Source organism: Hemitrygon akajei, chromosome 7 (genome assembly GCF_048418815.1).
Source record: "Hemitrygon akajei chromosome 7, sHemAka1.3, whole genome shotgun sequence".
NCBI lineage: Eukaryota > Metazoa > Chordata > Chondrichthyes > Myliobatiformes > Dasyatidae > Hemitrygon > Hemitrygon akajei.
In genome coordinates, this window is record NC_133130.1 from 168,525,142 (window position 1) to 168,545,937 (window position 20,796).

Genomic DNA, 20,796 nt, shown 5'->3' on the forward strand with positions numbered 1-20,796 from the left:
GTGCGCGACCCGGGCTCCTAGGAGACGAGGCCTGCTGCGCAGCGGAGGCCGGAGTAGCCTGGCTGTCGCCGCCGCTGTTGTTGGCGGTGGGTGGTGTGGGCGACGAGAGGACCAAGGACCGGGCTATCACCCTCCCAATCAGACAACGCCCGTGGGCGACCACCTGGGTCCCGTCTTCCCGAAGGTAGAAGACCCCACGGTTTATGAGAGCGAGGCGCTCCCATGGGTGGTCTAGCATCAGTGTAGATCTACAGAATAATATTTTAAAAGATCATGGGCTTCTGATCCTGAGCAGCTCGGGTAACGTCCACTGAAGATTAATTTTCCGCGGTCTGCGTATTTATTAGCCACATCGACAGATATCATCGCTACCTGTCCTTCAGAAGGACTATGTACAGTATACCATCATAGTCATACAGCAAAGAGGCAGGCCTTTCGGCCCAAATCATCCGTGCTGAACAAGATTCCCACCCAGGCTAGTCCCATTTGCCAGCGTTTGAGCCATATTCTTCCAAACTATTCTCATTCATGTATCTTATCCAAATGTCTTTTAAATGTTGTGATTTATACCCACTTCCTCTGGCAGTTCGTTCCATATACTGTACCCATCACCCTCTGTATGGGGAAAAAGTTATCCTTCGGGTCTCCCTTATATTTCTCCCATTCAGCTTAAACCTTGTGGAAAAAGACTGTCCATCCACCTCATTATTGCTGCTCAAGACTTTTAACTGCTGCAGTTCCTCTGGTGAAGGCTATTCCGCAATTGAGGAGGGAGGTCTGAGATTTAGCCCTGTGACAATGAAAGAATATTAATATAGAACAGTGCAGCACAGGAAGAGGCCCACAATCCATATGCACAAACACTGAATTAAACAAATTCTCCTCTACCTGTAGAAGATCCACATCCCTCTATTCTCCGTATGCCCTAAACAGCCTCTTAAAGGCTACTGTCATAGCTGCTTCCACTATTATCACTGGCATTTTTCAAGAAGGATAAAGACTTGAAGTACATGTTCAAAGTTCAATTTCAAAACAAATGTATTGTCAAAGTAGGTAGGGTAATAACCTAGTGAACCTAATGACATTCCCATGCACCTGCAAGTATTGTGATACTTGGTGGTTGAGATTATGGGTTTGGGAAGGCTTTCAGAGTAGTCTAGCTGAGTAATGTGGACATTTTGTAGATGGTAGCCTCTGTGTTGGAGTTAAGTTTTAGGCTAATGGATGATGTACCTTAAGAAATAGGAGCAGAATTAGGCCATTTAGATGATCGAGTCTTTTCTGCCATTCCATCATGGCTGATTTATTATTACTCTCAACCGCATTCTTCTGCCTTCTCCCCATAACCTTTGACACCCTTACTAATTAAGAACCTGTCAACCTCCGCTTTAACTGTACCCATTGACTTCGCCTCCATGGCAATGAATTCTACAGATTCAGTATCCTCTGGCTAAATAAAATCCTCCTCATCGCTGTTCTAAGGTTGTCTTTGTATTCTGACCTGTGCCCTCTAGTTGTAGACTTCCCCATTCAAGTGAAGTGCTTTGGTTTTTATGTGTTTGTATTGTTGGAACAGCACCTATTTAAGAGTGCTCCTGATTTGTAGATGGTGAAAAGGTTTTGGGATCCAAGGTGAGTGATTCACTGCAAAATACTTAACCGCTAAACTGCTGTGCTGGCCATGTTACTTATATATGGTGCAGTCCAATTTCTGGTCTGTGCAGACCAGGTGTTGATGGTGGATGGTACATAGTGATGGTATTAGCAGGAATAAACAGTTACACTTTGTTGAAGATGGTCAGTGCCTGGCATACTTGCCACTGTCCATCGATTACTAAGTGGCTGTCGTGGTCTTGTTGAAAAGTTGCAAATAAAATTCAGTGTTGTGCAACACCCCCACTTGTGATGGAAAGAAGATCATCTAAGTAGCGAAAGCCCAGACACGGCCATTATGAATTTTTTTTCAGTGATGTCCAGAGACTGAAACGATTGATCTCAAACAAAATATGAATCCAGTTTTTTTTTTGTTGGTTTTCCTCTTGATGCCTCCTGTCTTCAGTTTCTTTGGGCTCCTTAATGCAATTTTCTGCATTGTTGAGTAGATACCAGTGTTTATTGGAATACTCTGGTCATTGATGTGGCTAGTTTTTCAGCTTGGGTATTTAGTACCACAGGTGGTGTCAAGTCTCATAACCTCTGCTGTATCCTGTTTTCTCTTTTTTTTCCCTTGATATCCTACAGAATCGATCAAATTAGCTTATGTGTTGGTGAAATAGTTAATCTAGTCAGCATTTCCGACTGAATGTGTTTACAAATTCTTAAGCCTTTTCTTTAGCACTGCATCCTGGGCCCTGTCATCCTTGTAATTAAAAGCAAAAAATGCTGTTAATTGTCATTCAACCATACACATGATTACAGCCAAACAAAGTAGCATTCCTCTGGGGCTAAGGTGCAAAACACAGCACTGACAGGTGTATAAAGCACATATGGGCATATAGTTACTATAGCAGAAAAGCAAACAGTCACAAAAATAAATAATATTGTCCAAATCCCTGAGTGGCATGGCATGTAGATTGATTTTACGTGTGATGTTGGCCTGGAACCACGTTTCTACAAGAACAACTAAGTGTGATAGTATGAGCTAAACGTGGTTTCATGAGGTTGCAAATTGTGCTTGTGTTCATGGCCCCTCATCGATTCCAACTTTTGAGTCACCAGATCTGTTCAGGTTCTGTCAAATTTATCATGACTGTATTGTCATAGAGCAGAATGGAAGGTGAGCTCTGGGTAAAAGGAGTTTTGTCTAACTCTAAATAAAGAATGTATGAGTTCACTTTTACCAACATCTTCATAGTTTTCTTCCTTTTGTTCAATATGTTCAAAATGCAATTGGTAAAGAATTGTTTGACTGGGTGACTGAGTGACTGGGCGCCATGATAGCATAGCAGTTAGTGCAACGCTATTACAGCTTGGGGTGTCTTGAGTTCAATTCTGGTATCTTCTAAGTATGTTGTCACGTTTTTTTCTGTGAATGCATGGGTTTCCTTGGGGTGCTCCAGTTTCCTCCTACAGTCTGAAGACATATTGGTTAATAGGTTAATTGATCATTATAAATTGTTTGGTGATTAGGCTTAGGTCAAATAGGTAGGTTGTGCAGCAAATTGGGCTGGAAGGGGACTCTTTTCTGCGCTGTATCTCCAAAAAAAGGTAGGAATCAACATGGAGGGTTCCCAAAACTATCTTTACTTCCCAGCTGTGTGTGTCTTACTGTGCTGCCCCTCTGGCAATTCTGGTAGTACTCGTCATAGGCAGGCATTTAGAAGGAGGAATCCAGCACATTGTGAAGTCTGATTCTGTGACAGCAATCGTGCAGAGCTATAGTTGACCAAGTTGTGCAATAATACTCCCAACATAGAGATGGTTGTTAAGAGGTCTGTCCAAAGGAATGACCTTATAGATGTGTCTGATGAGCAAAGGACCAATGAATTTGTGGTTTCCGTCTGCATTTTTACGTTTGCCTATTCAGTATTTGACTTTTCAAAACTTGTCTCTTAACTAACATCAGTAAAACTTGCTGACCTTTCCCACTTTCTTATCTGACCATAAGACATAGCAGCAGAATTAAGCCATTTGGCCCATAGAGTCTACTTTGCCATTCAATCATGGCTGATCCTTTTCTCCGCTCCTCATTCCCACTCCCAGGCCTTCTCCCCACAACCTTTGATGCCGTGTCCAATCAAGAACCTATCAAGCTCTACCATAAATACACCCAACGACCTGGCCTCCACAGCTGCATGTGGTAACAAATTCCACAAATTCACCACTCTGTGGCTAAAGAAATTTCTCCACATCTGTTTAAAATGAACACCCTCTACCCTGAGGCTGTGCCCTCGTGTCCTAGACTTCCCCACCATGAGAAACATTCTTTCCACATCTACTCTGTCTAGGCCTTTCAACATTCAAAAGGTTTCAATGAGATCCCATCCTTCTAAATTCCATTGAGTACAGGCCCAGAGCCATCAAACGTTCCTCAATGATAAGACTTTCATTCCCAGAATCATCTTTGTGAACTCCTTTGAACCCACTCCAATGCCTGCACATTGTGTCTTAGATGAAGAGCCCAAAGGTAAGGCCTCACCAGTGCCTTATAAAGCCTCAGCATCATATCCCTGCTCTTGTATTCTAGACCTTTTGAAATGAGTGCTAGCATTGCATTTACCTTCCTCTTCACTGACTCGCCTTGCAAGTTCACCTTTAGGGTGTTCTGCACAAAGACTCCTAAATCCCTTTGTATCTCAGGTTTTTGGTTTTCTCCCCATTTAGAAAATAGTCTGCACATTTATTTCTTCTACCAAAGTGCATAACCATGCATTTTCCAACATTGCATTACATTTGCCACTTTCTTGCCCATTTTCCTAATCCAAGTCCTTCTTCAGCCTTCCTGTTTCCTCAACACCAACTGCCCCTCCACCAATCTTTGTATCATCTGCAGACTTGGCAACAAAGCCATCTATTCCATCATCTAAATCATTGATATACAGCATAAAAAGAAGTGGTCCCAACAACGACTTCTGCGGAATACCACTAGTCACTGGCAGCCAACCAGAAAAGGATCCTTTTATTCCCACTCGCCGCCTCCTACCAATCGGCCAATGCTCTAACCATGCCAGTAACTTTCCTGTTATACTATGGGCTCTTAGCTTGGTAAAGAGCCTCATGTGTGGCACCTTGTCAAAGGCCTTATAAAAATCCAAATGTACAACACCCACTACATCCCCTTTATCTATCCTACTTGTAATCTCCTCAAAGAATTCCAACAGGTTTGTCAGGCAAGATTTTCTCTTAAGGAAACCATGTTGATGTTGTCCTATCTTGTCCTGTGTCACCAAGTACTCCATCACCTCGTCCTTAACAATTGACTCTAACGTCTTCCCAACCACTGAGGTCAGGCTAACTGGTATATAATTTCCTTTCTGCTGCCTTCTTCCTTTCTTGAATGGAGCGCCACTTGCAATTCTCCAGTCCTGCGGAACCATGCCAGAGTCCAATGATTTTGGAAAGATCATTACTAATGCCTCCACAATCTCTACTGATACCTCTTTCAGAACCCCACGGTGCAGTTCATCTGGTCCGATTAACTTAAGTACCTTTTAGGTCTTTCAGCTTTTTGAGTACCTTTACCCTTGTAATAGTAACTGCACACACTTCTCTTCCCTCACACTCTTCAACACCTGGCACACTGCCAGTTTCTTCCACAGTGAAGACTGATGTGAAGTACTCACTTGTTTCTTCTGCCGTATCTTTGTCCCGTTATTATTTCTCCGGCTTCATTTTCCAGTGGTCCTATATCAACTCTCATCTCTCATTTTAATATACTTGTAAAAGTTGCTTCTATCCACCTTGATATGTTTGCTAGCTTGCTTTCATATTTCATCTTTTCCTTCCTGGTGGTTCTTTTAGTTGTTTTCTGTAGGCTTTTAAAAGCTTCCCAATCCTATTATTTCCTGCTAATTTTTGCTTTGTTGTATTCCCTCTCTTCTGCTTTGACTTTAGCTTTTGACTTCCCTTGTCAGCCATCGTTGTGTTATTTTGCCATTTGAGTATTTCTTTGGTTTTGGAATACTTCTATCCTGCACCTTCCTCATTTTCCCCAGAAACTTGCACCATTGTTGCTCTGCTGTCATTCCTGCCAGCATCTCCTTCCAATTTACTTTGGCCAATTCCTGTCTCATACCACTGTAAGTTGCTTTACTCCACTGAAATACTGCTACATTAGACTCTACTTTCTCATTCATATTGTGATCACTGCCTCCTAAGGGTTCCTTTATCTGAAGCTCCCTGAACGCCTGCAGTTCATTACATAACACCCAATCTAATATAGCTGGTCTGCTAGTAGGTTCAAAGACAAGCTGCTGTAAAAAGCTATCTCATAGACATTCAACAAATTCACTCACTTAGGGTCCATTATCAACTGATTTTCCCATTCTACCTACATGTGAAAATCTCCCGTGACTATCATAACATTGCCCTTTTGACATGCCTTTTCTATTTCCTGTTGTATTCTGTAGTCCACATCCCAGCTACTGTTTGGAGGCTTGTATATAACTGCCATCAGGGTCCTTTTACCCTTGCAGTTTCTTAACTCAACCCACAAAGGTTCAACATCTTCCAATCGTACGTTACATCTTCCTAATGATTTGATGTCATTCTTTACTAGCAGAGCCACACCAACCCTCAGCCTACCTTCCTATCCCTCCAATACAATGTGTAACCTTGGACATTCAGCTCCCAACTACAACCATCCTTCAGCCACGATTCAGTGATGGCCACAACATCATACCTGATGACCTATAAAAATGCAATAAGATCATCCACCTTTTTTCTCATACTCCATGCATTGAGATATAACACTGAGTACTGTATTTGCTACCCTTTTTGATTCTGCATCCCTAATGCACTGATACTCACCCTGCTGGTCGCCTTTGTCCTGTCATCTGCCTGCCCTTCCTGACAGTCTGACTGTACGCTATCTTTGCTTTTTTTAATCATCCCTCCTATCCTGAGTCCCTTCACTCCGGTTCCCATTTCCCCTCCCAAATTAGTTTAAATTCTCCCCAACAGCTCTAACAAACCTGCCCATGAGAATATTGGCCCTCTAGGTTCAAGTGCAACCTTCCCTTTTGTACAGGACATACCTCCCCAGGAAGAGATCCCAATGATCCAAGAACCTGAAGCCCTGACCCCTACACCAGATTCTCAGCAACACGTTTATCTGCCAAATCATCCTGTTTCTATCCTCACTAGAGTGGGGCACAGGTAGCAATGTAGAAATTATTACCCTGGAGGTTGTACTTCTCAGCTTTCTGCCCAGCTCTCTAAATTCTCTCTTCAGGACCTCTTTGCTTTTCCGTCCTATGTCAATGGTACTAATATGTACAAAGACACCTGGCTGCTCTCCTCTCCCTCCAAAATGCTGCGGACAATATCTGAGACATCCATGGCCCTGGCACCTGGGAGGCAACATACCATCTGGGTGCTGCATTCACATGCAGAGAATCCCCGTCTGACTGCTCTGGAAATAAAAAAATTTGAAAATGTTGTCTTTGTAGAGAGAGAGAGAGAGTTAATGTCTCAAGCAGATGACCTTACTTTACACTGACAACAGGTGTTTGCAAATGAAATTTTCAAATGTGATTGGTGAAAGGAAATTGTCAGAAACAATACTATTATTTTACACTTCAGATGGAAGAAGCAACATTTTGGTCATGAAAGGAAAATGCTGATAGCTTTCCTCATCAGGTTTCTAATTATCAAAATCCATTCACTTGGAGAATTGTGCATTTTTTAAAATTGGTAATTCATGTTTGCATTTGTGTGCTTGATTATTTGGCGATTTGGGGAACTGGAAGGATTTCAAGTGTGGTGCCTGAGGCACAAATAGTTTGCTAAATGTCTGCAAGAGCAGGAAATGTATTTCAGTCAAAAACACCAATCAAGCCATTATAATCTAGGAAAATCCAAATAGTTCAGAGTCAGTGCTGATTAATATGCAACTACTTTTTGACCTATAAAATCAGGTAGGCAATGATTTTTATCTGACATTCACAAATTACCTATAAAGTGTACACAATCTTAACAGCCCAAGTTAAGCAACTGCAGAATAGTAAGAGATAACACCAGAGCTGCAATATTTTGTATTTTTATCAAATGGCCTAATTCTGCTCCTGTGTCTTACTGTCATAACTTAATCGGAGTCAGGTTTAATATCACTGGCATATGTCATGAAATTCAGTAACTGTATGGTAGCAGCACATGATAAATATAGAGGTTAAAAAACAGTATTGCAGTAGATATAGCAAACACGAGGAAATCTGCAGATGCTGGAAATTCAAGCAACATACACAAAATGCTGGTGGAATGCAGCAGGCCAGGCAGCATCTATAGGAAGAAGCACTGTCGACGTTTCAGGCCGAGACCCTTCGTCAGGACTAACAAAGTTGTGCCGACCCTTAAACATTGCCTCCCATATAACTCCCCACCTTAAATTCCTCCATATACCTGTCTAGTAGTCTCTTACATTTCACTGGTGTATCTGCCTCCACCACTGACTCAGGCAGTGCATTCCACGCACCAACTACTTTCTGAGTAAAAATCCTTCCTCTAATATCCCCCTTGAACTTCCCACCCCTCAAGTCAAGTCACTTTTATTGTCATTTCGACTGTAACTGCTGGTACAGTACATAGTAAAAATGAGACGTTTTTCAGGACCATGGTGTTACATGACACAGTACAAAAACTAGACTGAACTACGTAAAAAAAAACACAACACAGAAAGCTACACTAGACTATAGACCTACACAGGACTGCATAAAGTGCATAAAAACAGTGCAGGCATTACAATAAATAATAAACAGGACAATAGGGCAAGATGTCAGACCCCTTACCTTAAAGCCATGTCCTCTTGTATTGAGCAGTGGTGCCCTGGGGAGGAGGTGCTGACTGTTCACTCTATCGATTCCTCTTAATATCTTGTATACCTCTATCATGTCTCCTCTCATCCTCCTTCTCTCCAAAGAGTAAAGCCCTAGCTCCCTTATTCTCTAATCATAATGCATACTCTCTAAACCAGGCAGCATCCTGGTAAATCTCTGTACCCTTTTCAATGCTTCCACATCCTTCCTATAGTGAGGCGACCAGAACTGGACACAGTACTTCAAGTGTGGCCTAACCAGAGTTTTATAGAGTTGCATCATTGCCTCGCAGCTCTTAAACTCTATCCCTCGACTTATGAAAGCTAACACCCCATAAGCTTTCTTAACTACCCTATCTACCTGTGAGGCAACTTTCAGGGATCTGTGGACATGTACCCCCAGATCCCTCTGCTCCTCCACACTACCAAGTATCCTGCCATCTACTTTGTACTCTGCCTTGGAGTTTGTCTTTCCAAAGTGTACCACCTCAGACTTCTCTGGGTTGAACTTCATCTGCCACTTCTCAGCCCACTACTGCATCCTATCAATGTCTTTGCGATCTTCAACAATCCTCTGCACTATCCACAACACCACCAACCTTTGTGTTGTCTGCAAACTTGCCAACCCACTCTTCTACCCCCACATCCAGATCGTTAATAAAAATCATGAAAAGTAGAGGTCCCAGAACCGATCCTTGTGGGACACAACTAGTCACAACCCTCCAATCCGAATGTACTCCCTCCACCACAATCCTCTGCTTTCTGCAGGCAAGCCAATTCTGAATCCACCTAGCCAAACTTCCCTGGATCCCATGCCTTCTGATTTTCTGAATAAGTCTACCGTGTGGAACCTTGTCAAATGCCTTACTAAAATCCATGTAGATCACATCCACAGCACTACCCTCATCTATATGCCTCAAAGAACTCTATCAGGCTGGTTAGACACTATCTGCCCTTCACAAAGCCATGCTGATTGTCCCTGATCAGACCACGATTCTCTAAATGCCCATAGATCCTATCTCTAAGAATCTTTTCCAACAGCTTTCCCACCACAGATGTAAGGCTCACTGGTCTATAATTACCCGGACTATCCCTACTACCTTTTGAACAAGGGGACAACATTCGCCTCCCTCTAATCCAATGGTACCATTCCTGTGAACAACGAGGACATAAAGATCCTAGGCAGAGGCTCAGCAATCTCTTCCCTCGCCTTGTGGAGCAGCCTGGGGAATATTCCGTCAGGCCCCGTGGACTTATCCATCCTAATACATTTTAACAACTCCATCACCTCCTCTCCCCTAATATCAACATGCTCCAGAACATCAATCTCACCCATATTGTCCTCACCGTCATCAAGTTCCCTCTCATTGGTGAATACCGAAGAGAAGTATTCATTGAGGACCTTGCTCACTTCCACAGCCTCCAGGCACATCTTCCCACCTTTATCTCTAATTGGTCCTATCTTCACTCCTGTCATCTTTTTGTTCTTTACATAATTGAAGAATGCCTTGGGGTTTTCCTTTACCCTACTCGCCAAGGCCTTCTTATGCCCCCTTCTTGATCCCCTCAGCCCTTTCTTAAGCTCCTTTCTTGCTACCCTATATTCCTCAGTAGACCCATCTGATCCTTGCTTCCTCAACCTCATGCATGCTGCCTTCTTCCACCTGACTAGATTTTCCACCTCACTTGTCACCCATGGTTCCTTCACCCTACCATTCTTTATCTTCCTTACTGGGACAAATTTATCCCTAACATTCTGCAAGAGATCCCTAAACATTGACCACTTGTCTATAGTATATTTCCCTGCAAAAACATCATCCTAATTCACACCCGCAAGTTCTAGCTTTATAGCCTCATAATTTGCCTTTCCGCAATTAAAAATTTTCCTGTCCTCTCTGATTCTGTCCTTTTCCATGATAATGCTAAAGGCCAGGGAGCGGTGGTCACTGTACCCCAGATGCTCACCCACTGAGAGATCTGTGACCTGACCCAGTTCATTACCTAATACTAGATCTAGTATGGCATTCCCCCTAGTCGGCCTGTCAACATACTGTGACAGGAATCCGTCCTGGACACACTTAACAAACTCTGCCCCATCTAAACCATTGGAACTAATCAGTAGTTAAGGAAACTGCAATTGGTTCAGCTTTTGCACAGGGGAAAAAATACCACATATAACAATGGACAGGATCTGAAGAATCTTTTGAGTCTAAGTTCTGAGTCTCAGAACCACCATCAAAAAAGATAGTTGCAAAAAATATGCCTTTTAAATTCATGTTATCCACTGACTTGCCATCCACAAATCAATCTACGTGCACATCTTCATGCAAGTCTCCCAGAAGGTTCATTTACAGATCAAGTCTGTGGTAAAGAAGGCAAATACAATGTTGGTATTCATTTCAAGGGGAATAGAATATAAAAGCATGGAGGTAATGCTGAGCCTTTATAACACACTAGTCAGGCCTATGTCCTATGGTGGGGGTATCCAGAACTAGAGGGCACAGCCTCAAAATTGAGGGCCAACCTCTTAGAACAAAGATAAGGAGGAATTTTTTTAGTCAGAGAATAGTGAATCTGTGGAATGCTCTACCACAGACTGGTGGGGGCCAAGTCCATGGGTATATTTAAGGTGGAAGTTGATTGTTTCCTGGTCAGTCAGGTATCAAAGGATTTGGTGAGAAGGCAGGTGTTTGGGGTTGAGTGGGATCCGGGATTAGCCATGATGGAATGGTGGGGCAGACTCGATGGTCTGAATTGCTTATTTCTGCTCCTATGTCCTGTGGTCTTGTCTGGAACACTGGGGTGGGGATGATAGTAAGAGAAGGGGTATCCTGGACAAGTAGATAGAACTGATCTGAGCTATTACAGCCCAGCATGCGGACATAGTTTTCTAATTAAAATTGTCAATCTATTCAGTGTGTGTTCATGCTACAGCAGCAACCTCCAAGGTGTTAATTGACATTATTGAAGCCAGAAACTGAGTTTTCCCCTGCGCTTTGCATGGATGGGTGCAGAATAATATTTGGTGATCATTTTTGCAGCTCAACTCAATCCTATAACAGGTGGAAAAATGCACTGCACTGTGCTTGTGCCTTGGGAATTGAACTCCATGACTGTGGGAACCTCTACATTCTGAAATGTTGACATAGATTGGGCATGTACTTAAAACCTTGACAAACTTCTCTAGATGTGCAGTGGAGAGTATCTTAACTGGTTATATCACAGCCTGGTATGAAAACACCAATGTCCAGAAATGGAAAAGCTTACAAGTGGTGGATGCAGCCCAGTCCATCACAGACAAAGTCCTTCCTATGAATTCCACATATCTACAAGGAGCACTGCCTCAAGAAAGCAGCACTTATTATCAAGATCCCCCATTGTTCACACTGTGCTTTCTTCTCACTATACCATCGGGCAGGAGATACAAGAGCCATACGTCTCACACCACCACATTCAGGAATAGTTACTAGCCTACAATCATCAGGCTTCTGAACCAGTATGGATAACTTCACTCACCTCAACACTGAACTGATTCCCCACCTACAGACTCTCTTTTAAAGACTCTACAGCTCATTTCCTCAGCGTTATATATTTTTAAATTTGCACAATTTGTCTTTTGGACATTGTATTGTGTATAGCTTTCATAAATTCTGTGATAACTTGTTTTTGTGTAAATGCCTGTAAAAAAGAAGCTCAAGATAGAGTATGGTGACATTGTAAGTACTTTGATAATAAATTGACTTTGACTTTTAGTTTGGAATTAATTCTGTGAGATGTACTCTCAGTTAAGTAATTAGAAACACTGAAAAGAGCTAGCCTAGTGTAAAACTTCAAGTCTCACTACTACCAGAGAAGTGTCTAATGCTCTTATTTGCTCTGTTACTCTGATAATATTTTCTTAACCGATGATCCCATCACCAAGAAAATCAAGGAAAGCGGGAGCCTGTAAGCAACTGGTTTGGAAGGATAATGACATTTCTTTACCACTGTGCAGTCTAAATCATGATACTTCCTGCCAAAGAGCACTAAAATTCTTTCACCCTAAATGCTGAAAAACTGGTTCACCAGTATCTTTGAGTGCTTGAAGATGAGTATTAAGTAATGACTGCTGGCAATATCTAGGTCCCATAATATGATCAACACCAGTCCTGATGAAGGGTCTCAGCTTGAAATGTCAACTCTTTTTCCTTTCCATAGATGCTGTCTGACATGCCAAGTTCCTCCAGCATTTTGTGTTGCTCCCTTAATATGAATTCCTCTTTCTTTTTAAAAAAAAAACTAAGTAGTAAAAGATGGTATGTAGTTAACAGACAAAAATGAAAAATATATGAATTATTTTAAAATACTCAATAATTAACCTCAATGAGATTGTAGCATTGCAAAGGTAAATTCACAGAAATTTTGTTGGGAAGTAATTGAGAGTCATCTTGTCAGCAAAGTTTACTAGTATTGGAATGGACCATCACGATTCTTGATGGCGCTTTTACTTGCCACTCATTGAGGAAGTCCCAAAACTCCATCCTCCATGTGTTGAGTGGTGAATTCCCCCCAGCCAGCAAGGAAACAGTGTGCTTAAGCTTATGAACCAACAGTGAAATTCAGACAGTAATTTCCTGATTTCTGTACTTAACTGTGCATGTGCGGACACTGGAAGTTGCTGTCTGGTTTACTCACTAATAACGGTGAAAACTGATATACATAGATTTTATTACCGCAGATTCCAGCCCATTAACTAAGTCAAGCACAAAAGAACTGCTCTTATCCCCCACACCCACTGAAAGAGAACAGGAGATGGTGTTTTATGTTCTTGCTAGGCAACCAGCAAATGCTCAAAACCTCATAAATAGCACATATCATCTTAATGAAAGTGTTTTGTAACCATCTTCCACATCATGTTTCAACTTGCAGCATTGTCTGTCTAAGCTAGTATTCAACACGTGATTCAGTTCATTTTGCATAAAAATACTTGATTTTAAAATATACACATATATACACAACGACTATAGGTAATAGGAAAAATCTGGAAGGGAAGGCTGAATAAGTAATGGCCAACCAACACCTGAATCAGGATCCAAGTCAGGTTCAATATCACTGACACATGTTATAACATTTTGATGTTTTGCGGCAGCAGTGCAGTGCAATAAATAAAAAACTATAATTTGATATATATAGTCCAAAAGTAGTGAGAGAGTGCTCTTGGGTTCATTGACCATCAGAAATCTGATGGCAGTGAGGAAGAAGTTGTTACTAAAATGTTGAGTGTGTGCCTTCAGTCTCCTGTACTGTCCCCCTGATGGTAGAAATCGAAGTGGATAGCTGTTTGCAGCCAATGGCAGTCTGGCCCCATTGGAATGTGTAAATAGTAGCAAGCCAGCTGATATCTCTGCAGACAAAATGCCTCCTCTCATGAATCACTAAGTACAGAGGATATACGTCTCTCAAGTATAGATTAATTTCTATATGGCAGTATCTGTGTCTGGTGGCAGGCCAGCAGCTGAGAAATATAAATGATGAAGGGAAACATTTCACAGACACAGCCTAATTTAGCATTTGCCAACCTTGTGATAGTGTCACTTTTATAATTGTATAAACAATTTCTGTAACCACACACACAAAATATTGGAGGAACTCAGCAGGTCAAGAGAGAAAGAAACAGTCAATGTTTCAAGCTGAGACCTTTCACCTGGAGTGGGAAGGGAGGAGGAGGAGGACAAGCTAGGTGAGGACAGATGAAGGGGAAGCTGGATGGCTGGGAGGTGATAGATGGAAAAGGTAATGAGCTGGGGAAGAAGGAATCTGATAGGAGAGGAGAGTGACCATAGGAGAAAGGGAAGTGGGGAGGGGGGTTGTTCACCTGAAGGAGGTGGAGGGCAGGTGAGGAGAAGGAAAGGGTTAAGAGGGGACCCAGAATGGGAAATGGAAGAGAATGGAGAGGAATTACAGAAAGTTAGAGAAATCAATGTTCATGCCATCAGGTTAGAGGTTACCCAGACAGAAGATGAGGTGTTGATCCTCCAAGTTGAAAGTGGCCTTATCATGGCAGTAGAGGAGGCCATGGATTGACAAGTCAGAATGGACATGGAGAGTAGAATTTCTGTAGCTGACTTTAGATTTATAATGTGGATATAAGGAACAAAGAGGCATAATTTAGGGTGGATATAAGGGAGATTTCAACAGACAGACCAGAGAGTTGGGATACATATAATCATAATGTCTACCCCCGACATTAAAATCAACTGCTCAGGACCTGGAATGTTCCTTTAGCTCCTTATGCTAAAGCATCTGACATTGCCACCATCAAGGGTCAAGAATGAATCACTTTCCTGCTTCAAGGTTAATTAACACAAATCTAAGATAAATGCTGTTTGCACTTCAGTTGCAAGTCTTAGTCATCCTTCAATTTAGGATTTTCAGCTCACTGCAAAATTTCTACTTGAATAAAACATTACAACTTCTGCTACATCTTCCGATCACAGCAGATCCATTTGAATTTTCCATGCTTTTTATTTGCAGTTTAATCCTTTTGATGTAGATTTTTTAACTTCAAAAATAAATATACATTTGCCATAAGTGCTGAGAGAAGTGTCGCGTAGAAATTGGAAGTATGATGGAATCTCACAGTAATGTCATGAAAATATTTTAATAAATCATAATTATTACTCCATACCAACCAGAACAAATGCTTCTTAACTTGCTACAGTGTGTCAGAAATACATCCGCTGCTACAGTAACTGATCAGTCAAGGGAAAGAAATACCACTTTGACCCTAGAACACCATTTTGCCCTGTATGGAACAAATGCTAATATTTTCCACAGGTTGGGAAGGAAGAATTTTTGCTGATCAGCTGTGCAACCTTGGTTCCCTGTTGACTTAATAGCTATTTTTAGAAATATACATCTTCTCATTTTGCAATATCACACATCTAGCAGGTAAACAGCTTATTTTATGGCTTATAGAAATTGTGATGCTTTTATTTTGATTCTCTAAATTTCTCCGTATCTTAATTTGTTGTCCTATACCTTATTCAACTGATCAGATATGTTTTTGCCTTTGTGCATTGATTCAGATTTATTTGTCACATGTGCATTGAGGCATGCAGTGAAATGTGTCATTTGCATTAGCAGCCAACACACCCAAGGATGTGTTGGGGCAGCCCACAACTATCGTCAAACATTTGGCGCCAAAATCATAATTATGGCAAGGACATTTGCTTTTCACAATCTGGTTTATTATCTGACTTGTATGATGTGAAATGTATTGTGGCAGCAGTATAGTGTAAAATATTTTTTAAATTGTAAAATAAATAGTGCAAAAATAAAGGAATAAAAGGTAGTGTTCATAGATCATACAGAAATCTGATAGAGCAGAAGAAGCTGTTCCTAAATTGTTCAGCATTTAACTATAGGAGTTGAGGTTGGGGGAAGTTGGGAGGTGTCTCAGGTGAGTGACTGCACTTCTAATATCCTTACAGCAAATCCACCATAGGTGAGAAAGAAGCTTTGCTGAACTTGAGTACATTTGCAAAGTGGAAACTACTTGGACACTACTTTGCTACAAGCAGATTATTTTACATTGGGACATGAAATGGGCATATTTCTGCTATTTCTGACTGCTAACATGGTGGATAAAGTGACAGCTATCAGAAGATTCCAGCTAAGCTAATTTAAAAAAAATATATGGCCATGTACTATGAATATCTAGAACTTATCTGGGTTTTTAATCACAGACTACTAAGACATAGGAGTATACTCCACCATTCAATCATGGCTGATTTATTACTCATCTCAACAACAGTCTCCTTCTTTCTCCCTACTTTAAATATCCCAATGACTTGGCCTCCACAGCCATCTGTGGCAATGAATTCTACAGATTCACTACCATCTGGCTAAAGAAATTTCTCCTCATCTCTGTTCTAAAGAGATAGCCTATTCTAAGGATGTGCCCTCTGGTTCCAGACTTCCCCACTATAGTAAACATCCTTTCCACATTACTCAATCTAGGCCTTTCTATATTCGATAAGTTTCAATGAGATTGAAATCCCTTCTCTCCCCCACTCCCATTCTTCTAAGCTCCAGCGAGTACGGCCCTGAGCCGTCAAGCTCTCCTCGTACACTGACCCTTTCATTCCCGGGATCATTCTTGTGTACTTTGGACCCTCTCCATGCCAGCACATATTTTCTTAGAGAGGAAACACGACATTGATCGCCCTTATTTTTAGCAGTGATGAGACAACCCACAAAGGAGAGGTTAACACCCTGACACAGTGGTGCCAAGATAACAACCTGTCTCTCAATGTCCAAAAATCAAAGAGCTGATCATGGATTACAGGAGGAATGGAAACAGGCTTGCCCAATCAACATCAGTTGAGAGGGTAAGTAATTTCAAGTTCCTCAGTATACACGTCGGTGAAGGTCACACCGGCTGTTGTAGCAAAAATACATAACAGCATCTCTTCCACTTCAGGCAACTCAAGAAGTTCAGCATGAGCCCCCAAATCCTTAAGACCTTCTACAGGGGCACCATTGAGAGCATCCTGACTGGCTGTGTCATCACCTGGTACGGGAACTGCACCAACCTTGAACACTGAGCACTGCAGAGAGTGCTACAGACAGTCCAGCACATCTGTGGATGTGAACTTCCCTCCACTGAGGACACTTACAGCAGCAGGTGCATAAAGAAGGCCTGGAAGATCATCGGGGACCAGTCACCCCAACCATAAACTGTTCCAGCTGCTTCTGTCTGGCAAATGGTACTGCAGCGTTAAAACCAGGACCAACAATCTACGGGACAGTTTCTTTCTACAAGCCATTAGGCTTACAAATTTATATGTCTGTACATTGCAACAGAGACATAACGCAAAGTTTTTTTGAAACTCCCTCACATTGTGGGACAAATGTAAGATTTAAATAAATTCAATTCAATATAATGCCCAAAACAGCTCTCAATACACCAAGTACAGTCTGATCAATGCCTTATAATGTGAAAAGTTTAGTAGGGATGGGGACTTCTGTCTTTTGCTCTAAGATCCTTTAAGAGCAACACTCATGTTTCAGTCTACACACTGTAGTTGGTATTTGTTTCTAGAGAAATGTGCACAGCATTTGCCTGAAGGGTTTATGAGCTGTGTGAGCTCATGTGTTGATACGCCACACTCAGCTTTAAGACTATGTACCACCCTGTTTGAATCTCCTTACTACCTTAATTTGGAAGTGATATCTTATGTTCTCCAAGACAGCATTAGCTGTAACTTGAGCAGGGGTTTGTAACAAAACACAAGGTTGCTATGTTTATTCCACTGCACAAACAGTGTTATATCAAGCCTGCGGTGCATTAGAACACAAAATATAGATGAATACAACACAGGAACTGGTCCTTTGAATCACAATGTTGTGCCAAACCAAATAAATCAGTAATTAAATGGCCAACTAAACTAATCTCTTCTGCCAATACAATATCCATATCCTTCCATTTTGGCCACATTCATGTGCCTGGTGAACATCCCCATTGTACTTGCCTCCACATAATTCCAGGGATCCACCATTCTCTGTTTTTTTTAAAAAGAAACTTGCCTCCGCACATCTGTTTTGAATTTACCCCCATTCAGCTTAAATATATGCTCTCTAGTATTATAAACACAGCAGATTCTGCAGATGCTGGAAATCTAAAGTAACATACACAAAACATTGAAGGAACTTACTTAGTAGGTCAGGAACTTAGTAGCATCTATGGAGAGGAATAATGAGTCAACATTTTGGGCCGAGACCCTTTATGAGGACTGGAGAAAGAAGGGGGAAGATTACCCCCACCTAACTTCACCCATCACCTGCCAACTTATACTCTTCTTTCCCCCCTTCCCCTCCCCCCCTTATACTGGCTTCTTCCCCGTTCCTTTCCAATCCTGATGGGCAATCTCAGCCCAAAACATCGACTTTATTTTTCTCCATAGATTTTGCCTGACTTGCTGAATTCCTCCAGTATTTTTATGTGTCCTTCTGACATTATGCCTTGGAAAAGGATATTGTCTGCCTACTCCACCTTTGCCTCTCATGATCTTATAAACATCTGCCAGATCTCTGCTCAACCTCTGCTACTCCAGAGAAAACAACCCAAGTTCGTCCAACCTCTCCTTATAGCACGTGCTCTCAAATCCAGTCATTATTCTAGTAAACTTCTGCACCTTCTCTAAAGTCTCAGTGTCTTTCCTATAATTTGTAATTATGTCATTGTGTTTTAGAATTCAAGGAGTATAGTGCAAGCAGTTTCTAGTGAATTTAGAATGTGTATTGAAAGGGAATTATTAAAGAAGAGTGTCTTTTATTTTGGAGATATGTGTAAATAATCTTCAACTGTATTGAGCTGCAATTCTGATTGTGGAAAAATCACTAAGTGCACAATCAGCTGAGCAATTCTTATTTTGCCATAAGAAATAAGAGCAGAATTAGGCCCCCCAGCCCAGTGAGTCTCCTCCAATATTCCATCATGCTTATCTACTATCCCTCTCAATCCCATTCTCCTATCTTCTCCCTGTAACCTTGACTAATGAAGAACCCATCAACCTCTGACTTAAATATACCCAATGACTTGGGCACAGCCGTCTGTGGCAATGAATTCTACAGACTCACCACCCTTTGGCTAAAGAAATTCCTCGTTTCTGTTTGAAATGGATGTATAAAACATTGGTCAGTCCACACTCCAAGTACTGTGTGCAGTTCAACTCAAACTTCCTTCTGAGCAATCCTCTTGTGGGCAAAGAAAGCTGCTCTGCAGCACTGATTTTGCTGCATGTCTGATACCCCCATGCTAGACCAAGTTATAAATCAGTCATGGGAATGCATTGTGGGTACATCTTTCAAGCAGCATGCATAATTCATCAGTACAATATAATTTTATGAAGACATTGAATCATACAAAATTGCCTTGTATTTAAATAAGAGATGACCAGTTTATTTTCAGTGGTTGAGCTTGAAGGCAATCTTTTGGCCAGCATATTAGGAAAACCTTCATGTATTTCTTTGAACTGTACCATCCTTTTTCCTTTTGCTTTCCCTTTAACAGGAAAATAGGGGATACATTTGATAGTTCTTTTGAATACTGTCAACATTAATAATGCTGTAGAGACAAAGCTGGAATGAATAAATGCTAAAACATCAGCAAAGTAACTTGAGAATGATAAACTCTAAAATGTTTCATATAATGTAAGAGTGATAAACAAAGTTCAAAGTAAATTTATTATCAAAGTGCTTACTCTCAGTGGCCACTTTATTTGGTACCCCCCAGCCTCACTAATTAACAAGGCATTTTTGCCCACAGAACTACTTGTTCTCTTGATGTTTTGTTTCTCACACCATCCCCTGTAAGCTCTAGAGACTGTAGTGTGGAAAAATCCCAGCAGATTAGCAGTTTCTGAGATACTCAAACCACCCCATCTGGCATCAACAATCATTCCACAGTTGAAGTCACTTAGATCACATTTCTTCCCCTTTCTGATGTTTAGTCTGAACAACAACTAAACCTCTTGTCCATGTCTGCATGCTTCTACGCATTGAGTTGCTGCCACATGTTTAGATATTTGCATTAATGAGCAGGTGTACCTAATAAAGAGGTCAATGAGTGTATATTGCCCACTACTTTGTGTTGGTCCAGTAAATACTATTCAGAAATGAAGATCATTGTCTCCTATTGCAAAGATGTTTTCTAGGGGTGTTTAAATTATCATAGAATTCTTACAATTTATAAGTATATCCTGCGAAACATCAATTTCAACTCTTTTAAAAACTAGCAAATTAGGACAGAGGGACATAACAGATTCAAATGTGACTGTTATGTTGGGCTCCTCAGATGGATACTAGTGGCTAGTGGGAAGCCCTCATATAAAGTAAAAATCTAATATAGATGAGAAGGCTTCGGCTCAAAATGTCAACTACTTTTTTCCATAATTGCTGCCTGGCCTGCTGAGTTCTTCCAGCATGTTGTGTGTGTTGCTCAGATTTCTAGCATCTGAAGATTTTCTCTTGTTCATGGATGAGGGAAAGCTGAAGGGCTATGCGGGAGAGAACCTCCAGGAAGTCCACAACTTTGTCGTCGTTTGGAGTCCTATGTGCCTCAATGACCCAGAGATCTATGCTGGTTGGAATCAGGCCTTTATGCTTTGGCTCTTGATAGGGTCATCCTTGTCAACATAGAAGGGTAGAAGCCAGACTAAGTGGTCCACTGGTTCTTCAGGTTTGGAGGTTCAGCTTAGGGCTAATGACCTTGACTGATAAAATAAAATTGTTATGGAAACAGCAATGAAGAATCCTTCTACATATGAGTGTGATGGTGTTCC

General features: G+C 41.4%; 1 long non-coding RNA gene across 1 annotated transcript; it reads left to right on the forward strand.

The window, feature by feature from the left end:
- The first annotated feature begins 24 nt into the window (after positions 1–24).
- Positions 25–17,397, forward strand: LOC140731161 (uncharacterized). Its single transcript, XR_012099735.1, has 3 exons — positions 25–184; positions 16,693–16,842; positions 16,935–17,397. It is a non-coding gene; the product is annotated as an uncharacterized lncRNA (long non-coding RNA).
- The last annotated feature ends 3,399 nt before the right edge of the window (positions 17,398–20,796 follow it).